The 19,009-nt window shown below is 34.8% G+C and overlaps 1 protein-coding gene across 2 annotated transcripts in view; it reads right to left on the bottom strand.

Moving 5' to 3' along the window:
• CNTN5 (contactin 5) overlaps positions 1-19,009 on the bottom strand; it is a 1,359,165-nt gene that overhangs the window by 1,021,730 nt on the left and 318,426 nt on the right. For both annotated transcript variants that reach the window (XM_045080322.1, XM_045080321.1), the window contains one exon: positions 4,036-4,171. The gene's annotated coding sequence lies outside the window, so the exon portion shown is untranslated. The remainder of the gene's footprint in view (positions 1-4,035; positions 4,172-19,009) is intronic.

Raw genomic sequence — 19,009 nt, 5'->3', positions numbered from 1 at the left:
GAGAAAGAGCTTCTCATATTTTGCAGGATAGATTTGAAGTGTTCAGGTGGCTGAGCACTCAGGCTAAGGGTTTCAATTGTTGGTATGTAAGCAAGATTAGACAGAAACTTTCTTATATTTGAAAACTGCTCCAGGGGCACCTGGGTGGCTCAGTGGGTTAAGCCACTGCCTTCGGCTCGGGTCATGATCTCAGGGTCCTGGGATGGAGCCCCGCATTGGGCTCTCTGCTCCGCGGGGAGCCTGCTTCCCTCTCTCTCTCTCTCTCTCTGCCTGCCTCTCTGCCTACTTGTGATCTCTGTCTGTCAAATAAGTAAATAAAATCTTTAAAAAAAAAAAAAAGAAAAAAAAAGAAAACTGCTCCAGAAAAATCTTTTTGGTTTTGTTTTGTTTTCCACACTCAGTCTTCCTTAAAATTTAAAAGTATAGGAAAGTATGACATAGCCTAAATGTCAGCATTTTCTCTGTTTCTGTTAATTCTCTCCACTAAAAAAATATTCAATAAAAAGTTACTGTTTACTGGACAAGTATCATGTATGAGGTATTTTGCATATATTCACACCACTCAAAGTGTTTGAATGCTTAGAGTTTATGAATGCTTTGCATCCTGGTTGCAAAGGTTTATGCACTATAAAACAGGCAGTCTGGCATATTTTCACATCAAAATTTATTACTCTTTTTTCTTTTTTCTTGCTTTGGGAAAACCCAGTTTTTTTTTCATATTTTTAGGAATTCCAACTTGAAAAATAGTAATTCACTGTGTCTTCTATGAATATACTGATATTAAATATAAGCCCTTGATAGTCAACTCAAATCACCCCTTCCCACCTCTACCATTAGCAGGTAGAGAGAGATAATGTTATTTAAGACATTCATACAACTTCATATTATATAATATTTCATGCCAAATGAGAAATTACTTAAGTCATTCTTTTTCAGTTCCCATATTAAAATATTTTTGTATACTTTATATAGCAAGTGTTCCTATAAAAGATTTCAAAATAGTATCTTCTGAAAGACAAAAAACTACAAGTAGAGTATTTAATAGTTTACAAAATAAAATAGTATATAAAAATACTATTATTTATAAATGGCAAAATACAGATGTTTATAACAAATACTTCAAAATAAAAATTTTATTATTGAATAACAATTTTGGAAGGAACTGTTCCATCTTCCTTATTTGCAATTAAAAATCTACATTCACATTGATTTTGACACACTAACCCTGAAGGACTATCCAGTTGTTTAAAAATTTCAAATATTCACCAAAAATAATCTCCATGGACTTTTCCCATTATTTTCAATTGTCAGTTCTGGATGCATAACATGTAGCAGTACTGTTAATATACACTATACACATGTAGCAACTAATATATATGAAAAGATCGTTTTTTCCCCTTTCAAATTGTGATGTAATTGTCAAGACCATTATGATAAAAATTAAATTCCCGTTTTTGAAAGTGAAAGAGCGTCCTACTATTTTTATTAGCAGTAGTACTCTAGGATTGCATATATTGAGAGTAAGGAATAGAGAATTTTTTTAAATAGATGATCAGAATTCTGCCAATTCTGAAAATCTATAAACCTAGAGCCACTCAGACTCTTCTTTAATGGAATGAAGCTCTTTTGGAGCTAAGCTAATGCCTATTCGATAAAAGTTGTGTAAGTTATTGAGTGAAATATCTCATTCTCAGAGGTTAAACTCAGGACTGCTTTTAATATATGTTGCCTCTTATTATGGCAGGAATTTAGTTGATTATGTCAAGATAAAACTGTCAGTGTTTCCCCTAGATGTTTTTAGTAGTTGTAGAGACAGATGAGGCGCAAGTACATGAATAAAATGGGGCTTTATTTAAAGTGACACCATGAATCCACTCTCATCAGATTCATCAATTCTAATTCACTTAAGTCTTTTTGGAGTGCTCAGTCTGTCTCATTTGTTTCAATTGCTTCCTATTCTACCACTGTGCTTTTCAATTAGTTGGGCAGAGTAATAACAAAAGTGACTTAACAAGAGTGGACTATGCTATGCCAAACCTGCAACCATAGGTTCCCTGTACAGTTAAATAAGCTCTATATTGTCAACTTGAAACCTGGATTTATTAATAGCTTGACAAAAACTCTCCTCTCAAAAATTAATTAGAGTTCTGTTCAATTACTTGAATTTAATACAATTCAGCTGGTAATTGATAGAGCACACCAGTTCACAGGTGGGAAATACATTTACTCCATTCTATTTCCATCTGCTGATATGTCTACCATAAATCTAAATTGCATATCAATCATCCATCTGGAAGTGAGAATTAGACCCAAAATACTCTTACCTACAGCTGCTATGCTGTGTTCAGTTGTCTTTCTTTGAAAATGTTACAAGCACCACAAATAAATGGTTCCCAACATTACAAAATCTAATTAAAGTGTCTACATATAATTTATATCTGGTACTCAAGTTATCACCTAAGTAGGAAGTTAATATAGACTTTGATTCGTTAAAACATTCTTGTGATTAAGAGTTAAGGATAAAATGCTTTATATACCTTCCAAAATGTGTCCATGTAATTTGTAAATAGAAAAAAAGGTGATTGTTTTAATTTTATTTTGTATATGTAACCTATTCTGAGATCATTCTTATTGTTACAAATAAAACTATGATGGCAAAATTTGGCTAAAAAATCTGCCTAATATTGGAATGTAGCAATGCACTAATTTATGGCAAACTATTCTTTACCCATGGTTTGGAGTTTCACTATTAGAGAATTTCTACCCACTTCTTTATCTTTTTTCTCCTCTTGTTTCCTAGTCTTTGGGAAAATGTCAAATTCATGGTTGCTTTACTCCACAAAATTAATCTAAGGACACCTCATATTGTATGAGCCCTCAATAAGGGCCTTCAATAAAAATGAAAAGCTGATATGATTTAATAGAGTGAAAGAAAGACATTTCATATATAAAATTTTCTGCAGTTACTTTCCAGAATTTGGGCCTGACTTGTAGAAAGTCCTGGCCAAACTGCTGACCCTTACTTTCTCCTTCAGAACTATCCCCAGATTCAGATTTGATCATTTTCTTTCTTTAACTCCAATTTTTAAGACTGAAGATACTGAAAATATAGAATAAACTGAGTAAAATACATTCTAATATTTTAAATCAATTAATTTAAACTAACCTAACAAATTAGAGGAGAGTTATATGGAAACCTTAAGTTATGATATTGTCAATATTTATAAATAATTAGAATACAGAGGTAAATAATTCTATGTAAAATGAATTGATCTATTTGGTTGATTATCTAAAGATACATCACAAATATTATAGTTAAACAGTACATTTTGGATTTAACTTGAGATGATCTATTGATGTCCACTTACTCATAAATATTAAACATGGATCTGATCATGTATTCTAAAATATTTTAATGTATTAATTTTAAAGGACTCTTAGATCCAGGGAGATGCATTTATTATTTAATGATTTGGGTTGCTGAATAAGTATATAAGAATGTGGAGCTGCTGAGAAAACATTGTAGTAATCACTTTCATTCAAAAGTTGTCCTAGGAAAGTGGGGATGACTCAAACTCATTCTGCCATGACTTCCTGTTTATACAGGTTAAGCACTGTCTTCAAACTCATCATCACAAAATCTATTCATTAGCATAGTATATATTTGTTGAGAAAGAAATAGAGGAGGGTACATCAGAGGACTGATTGTCTTTTTGTTTCAAACGATTTAACACAATCTTCATGTTCTTGCCATGCTCATATAAAACCATAAGTTTAATAAAGACAAAATATTTTACCACTTTTCATTAATATTATCTCCAGAATATTTGTAGAGTGTGTTTAAATGATACAATCAAGTTTTTTTTTTTTCAATTTAAAGATAGAACACTTTCTGCTTTTCAGTATATAAAATATTGACTTTAATATATTGCGCTAAGGAGTATCATGAATGATACACACAGGTTTTATGTATTTTTTCCCCTTCAACATTATTTTCAACTGTAAAGACAGATTAATAAAAAAAATGAACTGTACCTGCTTTCTGAAAACAGGGTCCAAGTTATAAACTTCAAAAAAGAACTGATCTGTTAAGATATCCTTTTGCAGTAGTCATGCAAAAATGATGCTAGTAGATCTTGAGTGGCACTAAATAGCAATCCTTGAAGGTCACCTGTTAAGAAACAGGCTCTATTTAGTTATATAGGAAATGACTATATACTGTTATAGTGGTTAATGACATAAACACATAGATATAATACTTTAAACACTAGATATCTATTTAGTCATTGCTTTCCAGGCTTAATTTTCCTCTATAATTTATATTTTATAATAAACAGAGATGAACATCACTTTAATCCAATTTTCATGGGTTTTAATAGGTTAAAACATTTAACACATAATACACACAGGATGCCAATAAGCAAGCAATGAAGTTAAACTACACATCAGAGCAGACAGTCTTAACATTTCCTCCAACAACAGAGGAATACACATTCTTCTTATGAATTCCTGGAACTTTTTTAAAGAATAGAAATAGGCTGGGCACCTGGATAGCTCAATAGGTTAAGTGCCTGAGCTCAGGTCATGATCCCAGGATTTTGGGATCAAGCCCCGCATCAGGCTCCCTGCTCGGCAGAGAGCCTGCTTCTCCTTCTCCCTCTATCTGCCTCTCTGCCTACTTGTGCGCTCTCTCTGTCAAATAAATAAACAAAATCTTAAAAAAATTTAAAAAAATAGAAATAGGTTAGACAACATTAGACAATAACTTTAGGAGTATTAGAATCATACCAAGTAATTTTTCTGACCATGGTGGTATGAAAATCAAAATCAAATACAAGATGAAAACTGGAAAATTCATGAATACAAGGAGATTAAGCAACATGGTCCTGGACAGCAAATAGGTTAAAGACGAAATCAAATAATAATAAAAAAAAAATCTTAAGATAAATAAAAATGAAATGCAACATATTAGAATTTATGGGATGCAATAAAAGCAATTCTAAGAGGGAAGTGCATAGCAAAAAAAAAAAAGGAAGAAAAGAAAAAACAAAAAGAGAAAAAGATAATAAAGAAAGAAAAGAAGAAAAGAAAAGAAAAATCTGCATTAAGGAAAAAGGAAGATTTTAAATAACCAATCTAACTTTACCTTCAAGGAACTAGTAAAGGAACAAACTAAATCCAAAGTTAATCGAAGAGCAACTCTTCAATTAATTAAAGAGAAACAGAGTCAAAACGTGGTTGTCAGGGGCTAGAGGATGGGAGATATAAGGAGACATTTGTCAAAAAGTATACACTTTTAACTATAAGATTAAAAAAAATCTGAGGATCTAAAGTAAAACACAGTGACTACTGTTGATAACACTACTGTATAATTGGAATTTTCCGAGACAGTAAAGTTCAAATATTCTCACAATAAATAAATAAATAAATAAATAGATGTTAACTAGATGGGGGAACTCTTTCATGATATATCTGTACATCAAATAATCACAGTGCATTTAATATCTTACAAGTTTTTATGTCAATTATAATTCAAAAGCTGAAATAGGTTGGTAGAGCTAAACTAGTGGCATAGCAGGAGGACCCTAGGCTTGCCTCAACCCTCAAACAGAGATAGATAACTATCAAATCATTCCGAATATCTATGAAATTGACCTGAGGACTGACAGAACAACCTGCACAACTAGAGGGAGAAAAAAGCCACATCAAGGAAGGTAGGAAGTAGAGAGATGTGGTTTGGGGGAGAAATGGTTCATAGGTGTTGTGGAAGTGAGAGAGCCCTGGCCATAGAGAGAGGGAAAAGAGAGAAAGGAGTGCACAGGAATATGCACAAGGGATACACTTCAACAAAGCCATTGACTGGGAAAATGTGAGGGAATGATTTTTGTGAGTTTTTGGAATCAGTGGGTCTTAAAGACTGGAGTTTCTTCTTCTTCTCCTTCTTCTTCTTCTTCTTCTTCTTCTTCTTCTTCTTCTTCTTCTTCTTCTGTTTGTTTGTCTAAGATTGTATTTATTTATTTGACAGAGAGAGAGAGTGTGAGCACAGGCAGGGGGAGTGGCAGGCAGAGGGAAAGGAAGAAGCAGGACATGGGGTTCAATCCCAGAACCCTGGGATCACGACCTGTGCTGAAGGCAGATGTTTAACTGACTGAACCACCCAGATACCACAAGACTGGAGTTTTAGAGGTCAATGGGCTTTGCTGGAATAGAACCCTTTAGGGTGCTGCCCTACTCCTGGACAGAAAGCAGACAAGTAATCCTGGGACAGATGATGCAGTCTGAGGATTGCCTAGAGCACACGATGGAGGGTGGTGATGGAGATGGGCTCAGGGTTATTGTTCCTGCTTCTTGGAGTACATCTGTGAGAGGTAGAATTGACTTTCTTGGAACAAAGGAGCTGGTGAGCACCATTTCACTCCCCCCTCCCTCTTAGCATAGATGCAGATACACTTGCTAGGGGTGGCTAACTTGGACACTGGCTATTTAACCTGCTTTATTCCAAATCCCATTCCCCAGCACTCTGATGTAACCACCCCACTGGATCAAACTTCATCAGTCCCAGTGAGGCAAGACCCTCTTCCAGAAAATGAGTGCAGGTCCTTGGCACACTGGGTCCTTAAGGTTTATAGTTTTAAAAGTCAGCAGTCTTGGCTGGGATACAACCCAAAGTGTACTGTGCTGCTCCAGGAAGTTAAGCAACCTGGAAACAGACTGTAAAAAGAGCAATCTGAAAAATGCCTAGGACACATGAAAGGCAATTATTCACTCTGGGAGACTTCCCTGAGAGCAGAAAGAATGAACTCCACTCTCCGGAAACAAATGAACTGAATAGTGGCATCCCTCTCTCACCCCTCAGCATAAACCAATGTCAGTAAACAGCAGAGTGCCAACACTGGCTGCCTAACCAGCTTACACTAAGTTCTATTCCCTTGTGTTACTCTGGTACTGCTTATCTCAGGCAGGTGTGCCTAAGGACCAGTGCAGCAGGCTCCTTCCACAGAAGACCAGCATGAACCCCCACATGTATCACATCTATTGCTCATACAGTTCTGCAAAGCTTCAGTTCTAATGGAAATAGCATCAGGTCTCATTTAACAAGCAGACCAGAGCATAGACAGTGAAAACTCACCACACTCTGATCAAGTTCTAAACATTGTCCAATTGCTACAGATGACTGACCTGAGGGATAGACAGTTAAAACACAGCAGCCGAGTACACACAGTGAACACCAGAGACCCTTCCTGGTGTGCCAGACCCTGAACAGAATATGGCCTCTTCTTCATAAAGACATTGCTCAGAGGAGTAGGAAACATAACAGGTTTTTCTAACACAGAGAAGAAGACAGAGAACTAGACAAAATACCAAGATGGAGTAATTCATCCCAAAACAAAAATAAGCAAAGTTCATGGCAAGAGATCTAATTGAAACAGATAAAAACAATATGCCTGATGCAGAATTTAAAGCAACATCATAAGGATATACACTGGGCTTGAGAAGAGCATGGAAGACATCAGGAACACTCTTACCACAGAGAGAAAAGAGCTAAAAAAACCCCAAACAAACAGTAAGGCTGAAATGAAAAATGCAATATCTAAGATTTCAAACTGATAGGATGTTATAACCACAAGGGTGGAAGAAGCAGAAGAATGAATAAGTGATATAGAAGATAGATTTATGAAAAATAATGAAACTGAACAAAAGAAAGAATGATACTTACAAGCGTAGACTTAGGGAACTCAGTGACTCCAGCAAACGTAATAAAATTTGTATCACAAGACTCTCAGAAGATGAAGCAAGAAAAAGAGGGAAGGTTTATTTGAGGAAAGAATCACTAAAAACTTCCTAATCTGGGGAAGGAAACAAACACCCAGATCCAGAAAACACAAAGAACTCTCATCAAAATGAACAAAAGCAGGTTAACCCCAAGCCATATTATAGTTAAATTTGCAAAATATAGTAATAAAGAAAAAAAATCTAAAAGGAGCAATACAAAGGAAGTCCCTTACTTACAAGGGAATACCCACAAGGTTAGCAGTAGATGTCTCCACAGAAAACTTGGCAAGCTAAAAGATAGCAAATCTATAGACAAGAATACTCTATCCAGCAAGGCCATCATTCAGAATAGAAAGAGAAATAGAGTTCCCAAGAACAAAAACTAAAGTAGTTTGTAAACAGTAGACCTTATCAATGAAACCAGGAGCTAGTTCTTTGAAAAAAATTAACTGATAAACCCCTACCCAGACTTATTAAAAAGAGAAGAGTAAGTACCTAAATAAACAAAATAACAAATAAGAGAGGAGAAATGACAATACAGAAATACAAAGGAATATAAGAGTGTATTATGAAAAACTATATGCCAATAAATTAGACAACCTGGAAGAAATGAATAAATTCCTAGACACATAATCTACTAAAATTGAAACTGGAAGATATAGATAACTTGAACAAACTGATAACCAGCAAAGAAATTATCAGTAATAAAAAATATCCCAGCAAACAAAAGTCCAGGGCCAAACTGCTTCCCAGGTAAATTCTACCAAAAATTTAAAGAAGAGTTAATACTAATTTTTCTCAAACTTCCAAAAATTAGAAATGGAAGGAACATTTCCAAGCTCACCCTATGAAGTAAGCATTACCATGATTCCAAAACCCAAAGACTCCACTAAAAATGAGAACCTCATGCCAATATTTCTAATGAACATGTATGTAAAAATTTTCAACAAAATACTAGCAAATCAAATCCAAAAGTACATTAAAAGAAGCATTCACCACAGTCAAGTGGGATTTATTCCTGGGCTAAAAGGTAGTTCCATATTTGCAAATAAATCAACATGATACACCATATTAATAAAAATAGGATAAAAACCATATGATCCTTTGAAGAGATGAAGAAAAAGCCTTTGACAAAGTACAACTTCCCTTCATGAAAAAAAAACCTCAACAAAGCAAGGATAGAGGGAACATCCCTCAATATCATAAAGGTCATATATAAAAACCCACAACTAATATAATTCTTAATGGGAAAAAACAAACAAACAAACAAGCAAACTTCCTCTCTAGTCAGGAAGAATGAAGGGGTGTACATTCTAACCACTGTTATTTAACATAGTACTCAGACTCAGACAACAAAAGGAAATAGAAGGCTTCCAAATCAGCAAAGAAGTCAAACACTCACTATTTGCAGATGACATTATGCCCCATATAGAAAACCCAAAGTTTCCACCAAAGAATTGCTAGACCTGAAAATGAATTCAGTAAAGTTGCAAGATATAAATCAGTGTACAGAAATCTGTGACATTGCCATACACCAATAATGAAGCAGCACAAAGTGAAATCAAAGAATTATTCCCATCTATGATCACAGCAAAAACTGTAAGACACCTAGGAATAAACCTAACCAAAGAGGTAAAAGATCTGTACTCTGAAAACTATAAAACACTGATGAAAGAAATTAAAGATAAGAGAAAGAAATGGAAAGACATTACATGCTCATGGATTAGAAGAACAAATATTGTTAAAATGTATATACTACCGAAAGCTATCTACATATTTGTTTATTTTTTTAAGGATTTTATTTATTTATTTGACAGAGAGAGAAAGAGAGCACACACAAGCAGGGGGGGAACAGCAGAGGGAGAGGGAGAAGCAGGCTCCCTGCTGAGCAAGGAGCCTAATACAGAACTCCATCCCAGGACTCTGGGATCATGACCTGAGCCGAAAGCAGAGGCTTAACCATCTGAGCCGCCCAGGTGCCCTGCAATCTACATATTTAGTGCAATCCCTGTAGAAATATCACTAGCATTTTTCACAGAGTTGGGGTAAACAACCCTACAATTTGTTTAGAAACACAAAAGACCCTGAATACCCAAAGGTGCCTTGCAAAAGGAAAGCAAAGCTGGAGGCATCACAATTCTGGACTTCAAGGTATATTACAAACCTGTAGTGATCGAGACAGTATGGTACTGCACAAGCATAGACATAGATCAATAGAACAAAATAGAAAATAGAAAGCCCAAAAATAAAGCCATAACTATATAGTCAAATAATCTTTGACAAAGCAGAAAATAATATCCAGTGGAAAAATGACAGTCTCTTCAACAAATGGTGCTGGGAAAACTGGACAGCAATATGCAAAAGAATGAAACTGGACCACTTTCTAACACCGTATACAAAATAAATTCAAAATGAATGAAAGACACAAGTGTGAGATAGGAAACCATAAAAATCCTAAAAAAGAACACAAGTAGTAACCTCTTGGACATCAGCCATAGGAACTTCTTACTAGATACGGCCCTGACGCAGGGGAAACAAAAGCAAAAGTAAACCATTGGGACTTCATCAAAATAAAAAGCTTCTGCACAGTGAAGGAAACAATCATCAAAACTAAAAAGTTACCCAATGAAGAAGATATTTGTAAATGACAGATCTGATAGAAGGTTTGTATCCAAAATATTTAAGAACTTATAAAACTCAACACGTAAAAAACAAATAATCCAGTTAAAAAATGGATAGAAAACATGAACAGATATTTCTACAAAGTAGACATATAGACACATAAAAAGATGCTCGACATCACTCAACTTCAGGGAAATACAAATCAAAACCATAATGAGATAGCATCTCATACCTATCAGAATGGATAAAATAAAAAAAAGAAAAAAACACAAGAAGTATGTGTTGGTAAGAATGTAATGAAGAGGGAACCCTCATGCACTGTTGGTGGGAATGCAGACTGGTGCAGCCACTCTGGAAAACAGCGTGAAGTTTCAGTAAAAAGTCAAAAGCACTACTCTATGATCTGGCAATTACCCTATTAAGTATTTACTCAAATAATACAAAAATAGTGCTTTTCTAAGGGATACATATACCCTGATGTTTTTAGCAGTATTATAAAATATCCATTATATAAATCCATTATAAAATATCCGTGGACTGATGAATGGATAAAGAAGATGTGGTTTATATATACAATGGAATATTACTCAGCTATAACAGAAGAATGAAATCTTGCCATTTGCAATGACATGGATGAAACTAGGGAGAAGTATGCTAAGCAAAATAAGTCAATCAGAGAAAGACAATACTGTATTATTTCACTCATATGTGGAATTTAAGATTTTTTTTTTTTTTTTTTTTAAGAATAAAAAAGATGGATGCCTGAGTGGCTCACTGGGTTAAGTGTTTGCCTTTGACTCAGGTCCAGAGTCCTGGGATAGAGCCCCACATTGGGCTCCGTGCTCAGTGGGAAGCCTGCTTCTGCTTCTGCCTGCTACTCCACCTGCTTGTGCTCTCTCTCTCTCTGACAAATAAATAAATAAATAAATAAATAAAATCTTTAAAAAGAGAGAGAGAGGCAAGCCAGGAAACAGACTCTTAACTATAGAGAACAGACTGAAGCTCAGTGGGAGGGATGTGGGTAGGGAATGGACTAAATGGACTATTGGTTAAGGAGGGTACTCATATTGATGAACACTGGGTGCTATATATAAGTGTTGAATCACTAAACTTTACCCCTGAAACTAATATTTCACTGTGTGTTGACCAGATGAAATTTAAATAAAAAAACTTTTTAAAAGGCTGAAATAAAAGAAAAAACAGTTAACACATTAACTTATACCTATATTTCAGGTTTTTAGAAGTTTTTTTATAATAATTATACACCATACCTAACATTTACAATGTTAAATTATCTTTATTATTCCCTTGATTTAAGAAATTTGCAATATGTATTGGTTATTTAAATCTTATAAGTGACTTACATTTTAAACATATTTGAAAATTATATAAGTACACCTTGTTTGGTTACCTACAAGGAATTTACATGTATGAGGTCATTCATGTTCTTTTTATTTCTAATGAAGTTCACTGTTCCAATGAAATTTTCTACTCAGTGAAAATTGTATTTTCCTAAATTTACTCTTTGATAGATTTATGAATGTGCCCACATCAAAACCAGAGCAAAGCTACCCATATATATAATATACTTTATTTCAAATAACTAAACTGGAATATAAGTTTTGGAATATTAGTTTGCTGATTTCAAAGTAACTGAAGGCCATTAACTGAGATTCCATGTTAAGATTCTACCAAAAGTTAAAGGAAACCTATCTTGCATAGTTCATGATTAGATTGAGAAAAAGTATTTCAGTTGCTTGTGGTCTTCATGACCAAAAATTAATGATCTTTATGGTTCTTTTTTATATTAGTTGGAACCACAAGAGATGTATTTCCATTAAAATTGTCGTGGTGGAGTATCAGTAATTTCATATCAGTTAACCAGTGATTTTCTTTAATCCTGCCTTGCATTTCTGACATCAAGTCCAAATTTTAAATATCTCTGTAGTACAAAAATCACTTTTTTTTAGTCACAGTAAATTTTTTTTTTTAAATTTCACACCACATGTACAACAAACACTATGTGAAGAAACATAATATATTCTAAGTTCACTTCAAAACCCAATCATTCGGGCACCTGGGTGGCTCAGTGGTTTAAAGCCTCTGCATTCGGCTCCGGTCATGATCTCAGGGTCCTGAGATCGAGCCCCACATCGGGCTCTCTGCTCAGCAGAGAGCCTGCTTCCCTTCCTCTCTCCCTGCCTTTCTGCCTACTTGTGATCTTTGTATGTCAAATAAATAAATAAAATCTTAAAAAAAAAAAAAATGAAGCCAAGGTTGAATTGTGTAACCAGAAAGAAGGCTTAAAATAAAACCAAACCAAACAAATAAAAACCCAATTATTGTGTTTTTAACAAGTAAAAATGTCTATTTTTGTGAGGAATTATGAACAGAGGGATTACACATTGTTTCCTTTTCACTTCATCTCTTCTTTTCTCCTGCCTGCCTTCCCTCCTAATTGCTTTCATTTTTTTCCCTTCCTTGGTTTTCCCTTCCTTCTTTTCTTAACATATGACAATTATACATTTCTACTCTATCCCTTAGAGCACAGAATTTAAAAAAAAAAAAAAAGAAAACTGTTTTTTTTTTCCTTGAAGTTTGTAAGAGTAAACAACAAAAACTTGCTTAAGAATGTAAACCATTACGTTTCTTTCAGTATGGGCTTTCATTAGGAAGAATTACTTGGGAGTCAGAATTCTGTGTCCCATTCCTGTTATTACTTCTTAGTGAAGACATGGTGCATCATTTTTGTTTCCTATTTCACGAAATTATGAAATAATGAACGTTTATTTCATAAATGAAATAATGCACATAAGCTTACCAATGTGTATGCCATATAATACACATTTAATAAATATCACTAATTATTACTTCCCCCTTTATTTATGAATTGATGTAGCAAAATAAGAAATTGTAATGAATGACAGTGTTACGGTTCTTATTTTCTTTTTAATTCCCTCCTCCAGTTTGCTTCTCATATTTCACTCTTGTCTTCTCAGCAAGCTCATACCTGTCTTAAGACAGTGTGTTGTAGTGAAGAAACTGCTACATCTGGAATCAGTCAGATTTCCTCAAGCTTCTGCCACTCTTAGATTTTGAGAAAGTAATTTAACATTTCTGAGCTAATTCTTTAGAATGGAAAAAATGATGTCAGATTCCCTGTGTACTCAAATGCTTATAATAAAATTTTCAAGAAATAATAGATGAGGAAGTTCATTCTAAACTCAGTTTTACATATGTTAGTTGCTATATCTCGAGTTCTATCTTGTAAAAGGTTATGGCCTTTGCGAAGCTATCTTTTTTCTTCATTTCTTTTAAAGTAGATCAAAAGTTGCCCAGAAATCCTAGGTGATTTAACCCAAAAGGAGGTGAGTTGTCTCATTATTCATAATCCTGCTTCACTCACCTTTGGTCACCATGAATTTATCTTACATGAGTCTGCTGATTTTTTGTCATTTTAACATGGATTTTGGGTTTGCACAAAGGGAAAATAAAAGTCCTTATAACCTGCCTGTTGAAAGAGAAATAGCCTAGGATAAGAACACATAAAATGGCAGTGGACAGTGGCAAATGGCTTGATTCATTGTTCAGGGACTGGGAGGCATACGATTAGAAGATTGGTGTTATGGGCTGAATTGTGCCCCTCCAAAACTCACATTAAAGTCCTAATCCCCAGTACCTCAAAATGTAACCATATTTGGAGATAAGGTCTTAAAGAGGTAATTAATTAAAATGAGGTCTTTAGGTAGACCTAATCTAATATAAATGGTGTCCTTATAAGAATTTGATAGGGCACTTGGGTGGCTCAGTCAGTTGAGCATATGACTGGTTACAACTCGGGTCATGATTTCAAGGACTTGAGATTGAGCCCCATGTCGGGGCTCTGTGCTCAGCAGGGAGTCTGCTTGAGATTCTCTCTCTATCCCTCTGCCTGTCCCCCTGCTCACATTCTCTCTCTCTCTTTCTCTCTTAAATAAATAAATAAATACATAAATAGTTTTAAAAAGAAGAGGAGCAGTGCCTCGGTGGTTCAGTGGATTAAAGCCTCTGCCTTTGGCTTGGGTCATGATTCCAGGGTCCGGGGATTGAGCCCTGCATTATTGGGCTCTCTGCTTAGTGGGCAGCCTGCTCCCCACTCTCTCTCTGCCTGCTTCTCTGCCAGCTTGTGTCTCTCTCTGTCAGATAAATAAATAAAATCTAAAAAAAAAAAAAAAAAGAAATTTAAACTAGAAACATTCATAGAGAGAGTGATAACCTTGTGAAGACACAGAGAGTAGGTGATCATCTGCAAGCCAAGAAGAGAGCATTAGGAGAAATCAAACCTAGAAATACTTTGATGTTGACATTAGAGCCTCCACAACTGTGAGAAAATATACCTCTATTGTTTAAGCCACCCAGTCTGTGGTATTGTGTTAAGGTATGTTTACCATCCATGGGATTGGCTATGCTACCATCCACTAGGAAAAGACATTATAAAACAAATACAAACATTATAAACAAGCACACAAACAAATACACAGAATGTCTTGGCCAATTAACTAAAGCCAATCCCTGTTATCAGCCAGTCTAGTATTAACATGCAGACTCATGAACAGAGTGGAAACCTTGTCAAAGACAGAGGTTAAGTTTAGGTCCGAATAACATGAGCCCTCACTCAATAAAGTTGATCCAACTACTACCATTGTAGAATGCCCTAACTATGTTAAGCCCACCCACTGCCATTAATTTGGCCCTACTCCATGAGGACTTTAATCAGCTGCATGGTAACAAGTTACCATGTTATGTTGGTATCCTTGCAACCTGGAAGCAAAGGAATTCTCCTACACTATTATCTACATATATTTTAGGTATGGGTTTCTTTTTTCTTGTCCTAAGTTCTGCAGCCTCCACCACTCTCAAAGAAGTTACCAGATGTTCAAACCATGACAAAGACCTTAAGATTGCATAGGACCCATGGCTACACTTAACAACAAAGAGGTACATCAGTGGACGAGTGGACATGGAATTCCTGAGTTTGATCGCATAACTTACTACTCAGAGACTCAATAGAATTATTAATATAACTCTATTATAGATATATATCTATAATATAATTATAATTAATTACTATAAATAAATAATTACTATAATTAATTATAGTTATTAATATTATATATATTAAGATGGAGGAGACATGTATTTATTTATTTATTTATTTATTTATATGCCCTCTCTGTATAAGTGTTCTCCAGAGAATTAGAACTAATAAGGATATATTTATATGTTTATAATTATACTACCAGAAATTGGGCTAATGGGAAATGTAAATATGGAGACTGATACATCAGCAATGTAGAGGTGCAGGAGAGCTGTGAAGTATAGTTCCAGTCTAATTCTAAAAGGCAGAGAATCAGGAGAACCAACGGTTACAGATACAGTTTAAAAGTTGGCAGGTCCTGGTCTCAAACCCAAGAAAAGCTCATGTTTCAGTTCAAGTCGGAAGGCAGGGGAAAATTGATGTTTGAACAGGAAGGTAAGAGGAATCCCCTCTTACTCACTAGAAAGTTAGCTTTTCTGTTCTATTCAGAGATTCAGTTGATTGGATCTGGAAACATAATCACAGACACACCCAGAAGGACCAAATGTCTAGCCACCCTGCGGCCAGTTAAGATGACACGTAAAACTAAGTATCACATTTTCTTAACCTCACATCCTCCTTTAACTTTTGTCTCATTTCCAAGTATTTTAAACCACTGAAGCTTCAACCTGGCTTTACTGATGTGAAGACACATTTTCTTTTTTTTTCAGAGAGACTAAAGCACACAGGAGGATCCAGAATAGCACAGTTCAAGCCACTTTTCCTATAAATAGGATACAAAATGCTGTCATTTCTAAATGGACTTCATTAGTCTAGCACTGTGTAGAAGATGGCTCAAATATTCAATTAATGGTAAATATTCCTGTCTTTCTAAGTATATTGAAAACCTTAATTTTTAAGAGTTGTTTATATGGTAGTGAACCATTTATGAAACACTTTTTAATGATACCAGGTGGATCATCCTAATTCTAGATTAACTACATCCCACTGACACAATTTCTTCCCCACCCTGCTGCCACCTGTCTGGTAGCAAACCTATTCAGCTGTGGAAAATGACAGCTGGCTCTTCAGGGTGGGAAGTGGTGGGAGCAGGAGTCAGGTGAAAATGACTCATTAGCAATGAAATGGAAAAATTGTGCAGACTTCCCTGTGGACATTCTGGATGATGCATAGCTCTTTTTTTTTAAGGTCTCTCTCACTCTGATTGCTCAATTGAGAATTAAATGCAAAGCAAAACAAAAAAGAATGTATTTAATTCTCAAACATTTTTAAAATTACTGTGATGCAATGCTATCATATCTAATCAATGTATTTATAGTCTCTCAACACAAGTTGAAGTTTCCATTTTGACATGAATCACAACAAAGTGCCCAAAGAAAAATACTCTGATATTTTAGTTTTTTTGAGCATGTTCAGGAATATTACATTAGAAAGAACCCTGGAATTCAGAGTGGGCATACTGAATTCTAATCACTCATCAGCTATACAAAATTACACAGTTCTCTTAACTCCTGTAGACATCAAAATGTACAGGAAGGTAACAGAATTTAGTAGACACAGTGATTGGATTATGCTTGATTATAAATTTTTCTTTTCCTTTCCTGTTTCCTTTAGATTTATTTACTTAAAGTCACTTAGTTATTAATAAATCTATTAATATAATAATATATAATATTATATATGTAATATAATAATATAATAAATAATTATATTAATATTAAGGGATAAAATCTTATTTCCCTTAAATACCTCTCATATTTGTGGGTTTTCATACTGTTTAAAGATTCTTTCATTGGGTATGTGGACTATTTAAAATTTAGATAAGACAAAGTTCTATATTCAGCTTTTCAAATATGGTGTTTTCAGGAAAGTATGGAGACAGCTCTGTTAACATGATATTAAAAATACTTCTCCTATGTTATATCCACATAAACTTCCAATATGTTATTAGTATCAGTACATCTATAGGAAATTTTTTAAAGTAAGTTAATTGTTGTATAATGTCTCTTAAATGGTCTTCTAATTACGGAAAGTTAATTATGTTTAGCTAAATAATTAGTCATATTTTTAAGACCAAAATGGTAGCAACACTAAAATGATAAAAAAAAAAAAAAACTTAATTTATGAAAAAGACCTGTCAATGCCTAGTGGTACCCTGATAGTAAACAGTAGTGTAAGCCTTTAGGACCTTTGTTCTCAAGAGAATATTCAAATGTTAGTGACACACTGATGTGCCAAGAATAACAATGCAAGCACAAAGATGGGCTGGCATAGTTCCAAAAATAAACTTTTCTTAGACCACATCTCATCTTTTATCATTTGAACTCCTTTTTCACATACATGCACTTGTCTTCTGACCTTTTTCAGTCCTGACAGCCCAAAGCCCTACAATTAAGTAGCAGCCACCAGAAGTCATGGTGTTGCATCTGTCACTATTAGTTAAGAATACCATCCAACTTCAAAGTAACTAGAATTTTTGTCCTTTAGTCTTTTTTGGCTTCCTCAGTTTGGGGCCAAAAAAGCTGTCTGTAACAAATAACGGAGCCCAGAATTTTATTGAAATATTTCATTCAAAACCATGAACTCCCAGCCTAACCTTGTTACTGCCGTTTGTCACATGTTTACCACATGTATCTTCTTTCTGGAAAAACTCTTAGGCCTCCTAAGTCCAATGTCATGGAACAAAATTGCTTTTCAGTCACCACACCAAAAATCATCACAAAGAATGTAGCAGGCTGGAGTCAGTTTTCACAGACTTTATTCTCTTAGGGTGCTGACAATCTGTGAGAGCAACTAAAGCTGAAAAAGGTCTTTCCTGCCTTTCTACCACTGGTGCTGCAGCTGTTAGCACTTCTGGTGTCAAGGTACAAATGTCATGAAGGTACTGTCAGTAAAGTAACAGCCATGAAAAACAGCCTGGCAGTCTGGCTAACCGCCAGAGCTCTTAATAGTCTCGTTACACGCTGCTTGGAGGTGGACTTCTGTTATCACTGTTCCCTCCAATTGCTCTTAATTGAAGCACAGGGATTTGCTTCACATCATTGAAATGAAAAGGTGTTTTGTGACTCTGTTTTTAAGAGTGTAATTTCAAAATTGAAGACTAACTGAGGTGCTTAGAACATCATAGTTAAGTTTTCTGTAATTCACACATGTGTCATGGGAGGAGAGGGCTTAAATTAAAATCATTCCACAGTTTCCCACCCCAAAGTCTTCCATGGAGAAGCGTACATTTGAAAAGTTCAAATATATGAAAGGTATAACATTTAAATGTCTATTTTGATAACTATATGTGTTCTAACTAGAGAAAATTATCCAGATATAAGGACAAATGACAGATCAATGAAGTGATTTCTCAGACTTTAAGAGATAATTCTAGAATTTAGTACAAAAAAGGTATAAAGAATTATATTGTATCATGTCTTTCCCAAACTCTGTCACTTAAATTTTGGTACAATGCATAACAGCGAAGGGGTAGTAGGAAGGTGCCTTTCTTCAGGGAGCCATACTGTTGATTAGGGATTTGAATATTGACAAACT

Source organism: Mustela putorius, unplaced genomic scaffold (assembly GCF_011764305.1).
Source record: "Mustela putorius furo isolate JIRA1106 unplaced genomic scaffold, ASM1176430v1.1 tig00000460_pilon_pilon_pilon, whole genome shotgun sequence".
Taxonomy (NCBI): Eukaryota; Metazoa; Chordata; class Mammalia; order Carnivora; family Mustelidae; genus Mustela; species Mustela putorius.
Note: the sequence above shows the minus strand (reverse complement) of the source record. Positions and strands in the feature narration are given on the sequence as shown.